Genomic DNA, 9,041 nt, shown 5'->3' with positions numbered 1-9,041 from the left:
TCAAAAACGTGAAAAAATGTCATAGTATAGTAAGGCATCAAAAATGGTCAAAAAATGTTCACAGTATACTAAGGTGTCAAAAACAGCCAAAAAATGTCATAGTATAGCAAGGAGTCAAAAAATGTGAAAAAATGTCCTAGTATAGTGAGGCATCAAAAAATGTGAAAAAATGTCATAGTATAGTATGGCATCAAAAACGGTCAAACATGTTGTAATATAGTAACGCATAAAAAATGGTCCAAGAATTTCATAGATGACCATGTTCTGTCCCTGCAGGAGGAGAAGACCACATCAACTGAAGAGGACAACAAAAGTAGTTAAATGTTGTTCAAGATGTTTAGTGATGTATAAGACTGAAGCATATCTCCATAAGTGCTCATCACTGTATTAAATGTGAGGTGAGAGAATAAAATATGTCTCCATGTGGTCAAAAACTCTGTTGTTGTTGTCTGGAACTGAATCAATAAAGTTTTTTGTCTTAACTTTTGAGCTGAGTTTCTCCATTTTTGGATGAATATTATAAAAAATGATGGTTAGCTTAAAAAATGCAACCCTAACCCTGACTCCAGCTACAAGTAGCAAAAAAAGCTGGAGGTTAGGGTTAGGGTTACAGTGTTTTTCGTCACTTGTAGCTGGAGGTTAGGGTTAGGGTTACAGTTTTTTTAGCCACTTAGGGTTAGTATTAGCTGGGTTAGGGTTAGGGTTATGGCTTTTAGCCACAGTTAGCCAGAGGTTAGGGTTAGGGTTACAGTGTTTTTCGTCACTTGTAGCTGGAGGTTAGGGTTAGGGTTACAGTTTTTTTAGCCACTTAGGGTTAGTATTAGCTGGGTTAGGGTTAGGGTTATGGCTTTTAGCCAAAGGTTAGGGTTAGGGTTACAGTGTTTTTCGTCCACTTGTAGCTGGAGGTTAGGGTTACAGTTTTTTTTAGCCACTTAGGGTTAGTATTAGCTGGGTTAGTGTTAGGGTTATGACTTTTAGCCACAGTTAGCCAGAGGTTAGGGTTAGGGTTACAGTGTTTTTCGTCACTTGTAGCTGGAGGTTAGGGTTAGGGTTACAGTTTTTTTAGCCACTTAGGGTTAGTATTAGCTGGGTTAGGGTTAGGGTTATGGCTTTTAGCCACAGTTAGCCAGAGGTTAGGGTTAGGGTTACAGTGTTTTTCGTCACTTGTAGCTGGAGGTTAGGGTTAGGGTTACAGTTTTTTTTAGCCACTTAGGGTTAGTATTAGCTGGGTTAGGGTTAGGGTTATGGCTTTTAGCCACAGTTAGCCAGAGGTTAGGGTTAGGGTTACAGTGTTTTTCGTCACTCGTAGCTGGAGGTTAGGGTTAGGGCTACAGTTTTTTTAGCCACTTAGGGTTAGTATTAGCTGGGTTAGGGTTAGGGTTATGGCTTTTAGCCAAAGGTTAGGGTTAGGGTTACAGTGTTTTTCGTCACTTGTAGCTGGAGGTTAGGGTTACAGTTTTTTAGCCCACTAGTAGCCTGAGGTTAGGGTTAGGGTTATGGCTTTTAACAGTGGCTAAAAGCCGTAACTCTAACCCTAACCTCTGGCTACAAGTGGCCTGTGGCTAAAATTATTCACTTTCATACAATATTAAACAGACAGGCAAATATTCAGTGTTCATAATAGAGTATTTATTTGAGAAATAGTAAGATAATCCTTAATTAGAAATTCAGTGTTGCAGCATAAAGTAAGATCAAATATAACAGTATGTAAACTTAAAAACAATATAAACAGTACAAACAGGACTATGTACACAGCAATAGATAGGACTACTGATATTGCATAATTTGAAATAACAAAATACCAAAATGAAATGACAAAAAACAAAATCTTACCTAACTGACAAACACTGTGTAGAGATGTGACTGAATGTGTGCGTCTGTGGAAAAACAAGGGTAAGATAGTTCCTGTGCCTTAAACTGCATCAAAGCATAGTCCAACCATGTCATTTTACTGAGATGTCAAAAACCACCAAACAATGTCATAGTATAGTAAGGCAAAAATGGTCAAAAAGGAATATTAGGAAAGGTTAAAAACTCTATCGTAGGTTTACCTCTGTAAGTACTGTTCATTTATAACAGTTTAAATAGTTTCCCTGTATCTATTACATGGTTCGTGTTTATCTCTAAGAAATCTGACAGATAACTATGTGATGATTACAGTAGGTTCTTATTTTATAAAGAGTTTCAGAACTGTTTCTAATCATTACTGTGAAAAACACATTAAAATATGTGATATTGAGTTGTAAAATGTTTGGTTTAAATCACTGTAATTAGGTATCAAAAAAGAAAAAGGAGAGTTTAGGAAAGGAAAAATAGACGTGTTCTCGTCTCTGCAGGAGGGGAAGACGACAGCAGCTGAAGACCTGGAGTGGGTGAAAGAAAACAAAAGTATTACAAAGCTGTTAATTAAAGACCTCCACCATCTAACTGCTGTAAACTGTTTGTTTCCTGTTGTTCAAGTGAAAACACTTTTTTCTCCACCATATATAATGTAGTCATAGGCGCATTTTCCAAAGACTAATATGTATTTATTAAACACTTGTGAGAACATTCATGATACATACATGATACAACTATTTAATAATTGTATCATACACAGTTAAATGATCACAAAAATTCTTAGTAGACATGTTCAAAATGTGCTCATAACTACATTAACCCTAACCAGCTCTAACAGGTGCTTCCTTGTGGTCAATGTCTGTCATTATCTTTGCTGTGGTTTGTTAAATGTTGTCAGAAAAACTTTTGAGTTGCATTTCTCTATTTTGAAACTGGTGTCATACAAATCATTTTATTGCGCTTTAATCTTAGAAAAACGTCATGATTCTCATGTTTTAATTTTTAGGCCTATTTTTAAACAAACAGAAAATATACTTTTTAAGGTTTTATTTGGTTATTGTGGTTTCACATTTTACTTATAGCAAGGCATTAAAAAGGTAAAAAAAAATGTCATATTCTATTAAGGCATAAAAAATGTCATAGCATAGTAAGGCGTCAAAAACTGTCAAAAAAGTCATGGTATAATAAGGTATAAAAAATTTCAAAAATACCATAGTATAGTAAAGCATAAAAAAGGTTAGTTTAGTATAGTAAGGCAAAAAACCATGAAAAAGTCATACTATAGTTAGGCATGAAAAACTTTCAAAAAATTTTGTAGTATAGTACAGTATCAAAACTGTTCAAAATGTATTTTTTATTTAATTATTTAATACTTACTTGTTAGGCCTATTTATTCAGGGGTTTAAATGTATTTACTTACATATACACACATGTATAGATAGATATAAATATATATTTTGTTATACATATTTTTAGACTTATTTTCCGCAGCTACAATGTTGAAAAATACTTAAAACTGATAAGATAAGCATCTTTAATTTGTTGGTCTTAAAACCAGAGGTTTTAAAGAGTCAAACTAAAAAGAATAAACTAACACTGACCTTCTGGAAATGTCTTCACATCTGTCTCCTTTCTCTGTGATTTAATGGCTAAAGTCTGAATCCTGTAGGAGAAAAACACAACAAACATTAATATAAAAATGCGACTGTTAACACATCAGAATAAAAGCACATAGAGTTTCTGAACCTCAAACTATCATAAGATAGAGAAGTAAAAGACAGTAAATCTACAAAGGAACCAGAGTGTGGACTAACTGGTTCTGGACTAATCAGAACTAGTTAAATTAGCTTTTTACACAAAGACAAAAGAAGCTGCTCTGACTGGAGAACTGGCTCCATCAGCTCCTATTATTCACACTGATATTCAACAGTGGATGGAAATGTTTGTTTCTCCACGGTCAGTTACAATCTGAACAAAATCTAGTTGGTAGAAGCAAAATGAAGAATGAAGAAGAAGAAGAGTTTCTAGTGTGACACTGAACTGAATATGTTGTTCACATTTTTATGATTTACTGTACTAATGTGAGAGAGAGAGAGAGAGACAGACAGATAGAGAGAGAGAGAGAGAAAGTGTGAGAGGGGGAGACGGGGATAGAGAGAAAGCATGAGAGTGAGAGAGCAAGGAAGAGAGCGAGAGAGACAGAGAAGGAGGCAAAGAGAGAGGGGTAAGGAGACAGAAAGATAGACTGAAAATTAGAGAAAGTAAGAGGACGAGAGAGAGGTGGAGAGAGAAGGAGCAAGGAGGAGGGAGAGAGAGCATATGTTTAAATCCCTCATTTTCTTTGAACTGTACTTTCATCAACTATGTAAATAAACTTCAATAATAAGTTTAGTCTTTTTGTGATAAATCAAACTATTGAGACTTCAGATCAGTTACTGAAGGTAATTTAATGTCAGTGCTCTGTGTTGGACAGTTGATGTAAAGCTGTGAATTACCTGGAGGCCTCTGTCTCAAAGAACTTCTTCATTGTACGAAGACTCTCTGCGATCGTGGACGAAGTGGTGACACCTGGAGGAAATAAAAAGAGCAACATACAAAGGAAAATGATCAATAATCTATGACCTATTCCTCAGCAACGTTTTAACCCCAAACTCTTAAATATTCAACTTTACAGCTGAACCACAACATTGTCTAAACATTAGAGATGTGTCTCAGAAAATGGGCTGTTTACTGTCAGATGACAAGAAAAAGCATCACATCTTTAAGAATCAATAACAATAAATATTTACTAAAACGATTATCTTAAATCTGACATTTCTGTATGAATTGTCTGTCAACTAATCACTGGAGGAATATTACAGTGAACTGCAAAATCAAAACTTTCACTTAAGTACATTTTTGAAAGCAGGGACTATTACTAATACTATTTTCTGACAATTTATAGACATGATCAATCAGTTATTATATTCAATACTAAACTCATTAATTACCAAGGATTTAAACATTAAGACTGTTACTAACATTAATAATTCAGCTCATCGACACGTTTTTCAGACTGGGTAAATGTTTAGGACACATACCTGTTTGGTCTGTGAGGTGAGAGCTGGTGTTTGTGTCCAGGCTGCAGCAGCTGAACCAGTGAACCTGGAAAATACAAATACAACAAATAACCTCATTAATAAAGAATAGTTCACCTCCGAAACTTGATCAGTATAGAAGAACACAACACTGAAAACTAAACACTAGCATCTTGACAATCACACTATGAGTTTTGAGGTGAATGAATTGTTATGTTACTAGAATATGACTTTATTGGGCTCAGAGAGAAAGGCATTTTTTAAAATAGTTTTATAATAATTTCTCAAGTAATTTCAGCTCATACATTGTGACCTACTCCTGAGGCTTAAAACTTGTGGAGGAGTACAGTTAAAATCTAGTTTTCAATCTTGTATTTAACACAAAACTGACCTCAATTAAATCTGGACAGTATGGACAGATTAGTGCCACAAAGCTACAACGACACACACGACAAAGAGGAAAAAATCTGCCACACTGAAACACAAAATGGCCACAAAGAAACGTTTTATAACCAGGAATAGACACAAAACTACAAAGACACAACACGGTGCAAAACAACCACAAAGAAGCTGTGCATAAGTAGATGTGAAACACCCAGCTATAGACGGAAATGATGTAGTACTATCGCAAATAGACACAAATGATCACGTCGACATGATAATCCACCATAAACCGACTTAAACTGACCAAGATGGAGCATAGCATTACAAAGAAGCAGTAACTGTCTGGAAAGTAACTGCAAAAGATGCGAACGGAGTTGTAAACAGACAGACTACCGTACAGCCCTCCACAACTCACACAGACACACAAACACGCTTTACCCCACGCATAAAAAACGACGATAAACCCCAAAACACATCGTTTACAGAGAAGGCTAATGCTAACGCTCGATGTTAATGCTAATGCTAACACCCGGGTGAAAAACAACCAGGTGGAGACGCAAAATAATACAAAATGACCGCAAACAGCCACAAACAACGACAACGACATGATAAACAACCAACATAAATGACTTTAAATGGCTAGGGTGAAACACAAAATGACAAAGAGACGCAAAATGTCGGTAAAGTGGCCTCTTCGGTAACGACGTCTTCCCACAGCACTGGCAAACAGAAGCAACGTTTCAGACGTGGTTTTAAACTGTTTATCGAGTTCGTTTCTCCGCCTCTCTACGCTCCTCCCAGAAAGGCAGGACCAATGGCGAGACACGTCATAGCCAACGGCGTCATGCGTCAGCTAACGTTGGCATAAAAACGCTGATTGCCGGCCAACTCTGGCCCGCCTAGCAGCCGCCTCTGATTGGTCTTAAAATACAAAACACGGAAATAAGTCTTATGCTAAGATCGGCGTACAGCCATGCACCAGATCATCATCAGTGCACAAAATCTGAAGCGTATATCTTTTTTCTTGTCAACAAACTATGAAAAGACCAAAACCAACAATGTCCTGCTGAAGACATAATTCTTTAAAAACAGTGTTGATAAATATTCAATCAGTAACCGTCTAAAACAGCTGGACGCTGTACTTTTTGTCAAATGTTTTTCAAACGATTAGGATTGTGGGATTGTGGCCCACACACATATTTTTTATTAGTCTTTAGACAACAGCAGAGCTCTGTGGCACAGAAGAATAAGCTTACAATATTTAGATTATACTAATATTGTATTCATTGTTGGTTTTGCTCTTTTCATGGAATTTGTTGACAGATTTATCCTTTCACTCTGCTAAATTACCCTCTTTATTCTCTTGTATTTTATTTAAAGCCCACTGTTGTTGTTGTTGCTGCTGAATCGAGGATATAAACTGGCCAGTCTCTGTCAGAGCTGTGTGTGTGAGCAGTAGGTGTTCACTCCTCTCAGCAGCTTATGAGCCTGTTTTTCAGATTAACAGTAAAATAAACAGTCGTTCACTTCATTGTGGTCCTGGTTCATTACCTCAACTTGAGTGGGACATCATTGCACATGTTCTTGTGTTAGCTTTATCCTCAGAGGCTGGGGTCATTATTTGGATTTGATAAGTTTAGAGACCTTTACCGTGACAGAAGACCAGGACACTCTCTCCAAGAAACACTCACAGTTTCTGTAAAATGAAAAGCATGATGCTCTGTGCAGTCATTTAGCTAACTGAAAGTGTTATTAGGCAACCTGACTTCAAGAAACAACCAGGCAGAATTGCATTAACATCAACCAGTGTCTGGCACATCTTAAGAGAAGCTGTAAGTGATCTAAATGGCCGTCACATTTTCCCAATAAAGACGACAGCAGTGAAACAGACAGACCTTGTAATGCTCTCATTACATGGACATGCAGTTGTATTGTCAAGGGACAATTTTGCCATTTTTGAGGCAGATCCCAAGAGATTTCTCCAGTTCATAACCACGGATTAGACTTTCACTGCTTCCAACCAGATGAAACAACCAAAATATTTTTTCTACACAGTACAAGAGCTGTTAAACTCATCTCCCTCTACCTTAGAGCCACAAACATCACTCTGTTTGAACAGATAACACTGGGGCTAAGTTAGGAAATATGCTTTTTGTAATTTGGCCTCTAACAGTCATAATATTTTGTGGCTTTGGAAGACTACCAAAACCACAAGAGCTGGCATTCCCTCCTTCTGTCTAAACATCATCAACCCTGTCTAATCTTTGTATCCAGTCCACTTCTAACTCGGCTGTTTGATCATTAAGAAAAGCCTCAATCTGTTACAGCTCTAAGACATTTCTAAATATAACAGCTGCTGAGGCCTTGCAGGTATTCTAACACCTACACAGAGAAGTGAATGTGAAATCTAAGCATCTTTAAGATGAAATAACTTCCTCACATTAGAATCAGGATCACATAGCTGTGAGTACTCTGCTATGACAAACAAGTTCTCATTAATTCAAAAGGCAGCAGCTCAGTGCGTTCAACTTTGAGTTAATTTGCTGTTTATTTCCAAATGAAAATAATTTAATTTGCTCTATATGAAGCATGTGACTACATGTGTGTTTTCCACAGAAGCAACACTTGAAAATGAAACTTCATGTGGTTAATTTCAAAGTTGTCATCTTGGCCACATGTTCCTTGTGACAGCAGATTAGCAGCTGCATGTTGACACGTGCTTCAACAACTCAATCACTTATACAACCGTTCCTTTCAGTGTTTTTCCCATGACCGTCTTTCTCTTTACATGCTTTTACGACCTTTTAGCCTCTTGTCGTCAGTGCTGTGGACATGGAGGGATACAAACAGCAGATTAACTTTCATCCGTGTGTCACCTCTGTCAGACAGACGCCCAGCCATCAGTCCATCCTATTGTTTCTATTCTATTCTTGAGCTGGAGCGACTATTTTAAAGATGAAAGCCGGAGTACATAACTTGAGGAGGACGGTTTTAGCTTCTATTTTAGGAAAGGGCTTTTCAACTGGCTGCTGTGACCTCTGAACCTTGACCTTTGTGCTTGAAGACATCACATAAACCAGGTTGTTGGTAACTTTACTCTGGCAGCGTGCAAATATCAGAGCTGATTTTTCCAGTTTGAGGTAACACATTTTGGAGCATCTATTTGAGAACTGCTTCAGTTTTACATATTTTATGTAATGAGATTTTTTTTTATTAATTCAGTTCTCTTTTGTTGCATTTACCATACACCAACAGAAACTGTAATTTCTGTATACTTAGGTTTTCTCCTTTTGCTTCTTCACTGTTTAAAGAAAGCCTGGTGTGGTAATTTATGACATGATATTTCTCTGGCAGCAAATCTTCACATTTTCATACTTTAATCTTTTTGCTGAAAAATGTCTGCGTGTACTGTTTTGATCCCTCCTGGTTATCCCAGGTCACTGCTCATTACTCCTGACGCTTAACTTTCTTTCATTTGTTGTTACTGATGTTAAGGCCATGATTTCTTGTGATCACTTATCTTGTGCTTGAATATACAACACTGTATAGGTGACGCTGCCATATGACTGTCCTGCTATTTATCAAGAGTTATGATTTTAAGTCACAAGATGTAACAACCCCAGGCGTGAAGAGTTAGCATGTTTAGCATCCTTGATCAAATCACATTTCACAGATGTCCCCCGACAAAAACAAGTATGTCAATAACTTCAAACAGTGGCTTCAGAAGCACAAGGTATAACA

At 37.0% G+C, this 9,041-nt stretch overlaps 1 long non-coding RNA gene across 4 annotated transcripts in view; it reads left to right on the top strand.

Moving 5' to 3' along the window:
* LOC127143349 (uncharacterized) overlaps positions 1-427 on the top strand; it is an 88,153-nt gene extending 87,726 nt beyond the window's left edge. For all 4 annotated transcript variants that reach the window (XR_007814697.1, XR_007814698.1, XR_007814696.1 and 1 more), the window contains one exon: positions 277-427. This is a non-coding gene — a long non-coding RNA (uncharacterized LOC127143349). The remainder of the gene's footprint in view (positions 1-276) is intronic.
* The last annotated feature ends 8,614 nt before the right edge of the window (positions 428-9,041 follow it).

The sequence above is a fragment of the Lates calcarifer genome, linkage group LG15 (genome assembly GCF_001640805.2).
Source record: "Lates calcarifer isolate ASB-BC8 linkage group LG15, TLL_Latcal_v3, whole genome shotgun sequence".
In the NCBI taxonomy this organism is placed as follows: Eukaryota; Metazoa; Chordata; class Actinopteri; family Centropomidae; genus Lates; species Lates calcarifer.
Note: the sequence above shows the minus strand (reverse complement) of the source record. Positions and strands in the feature narration are given on the sequence as shown.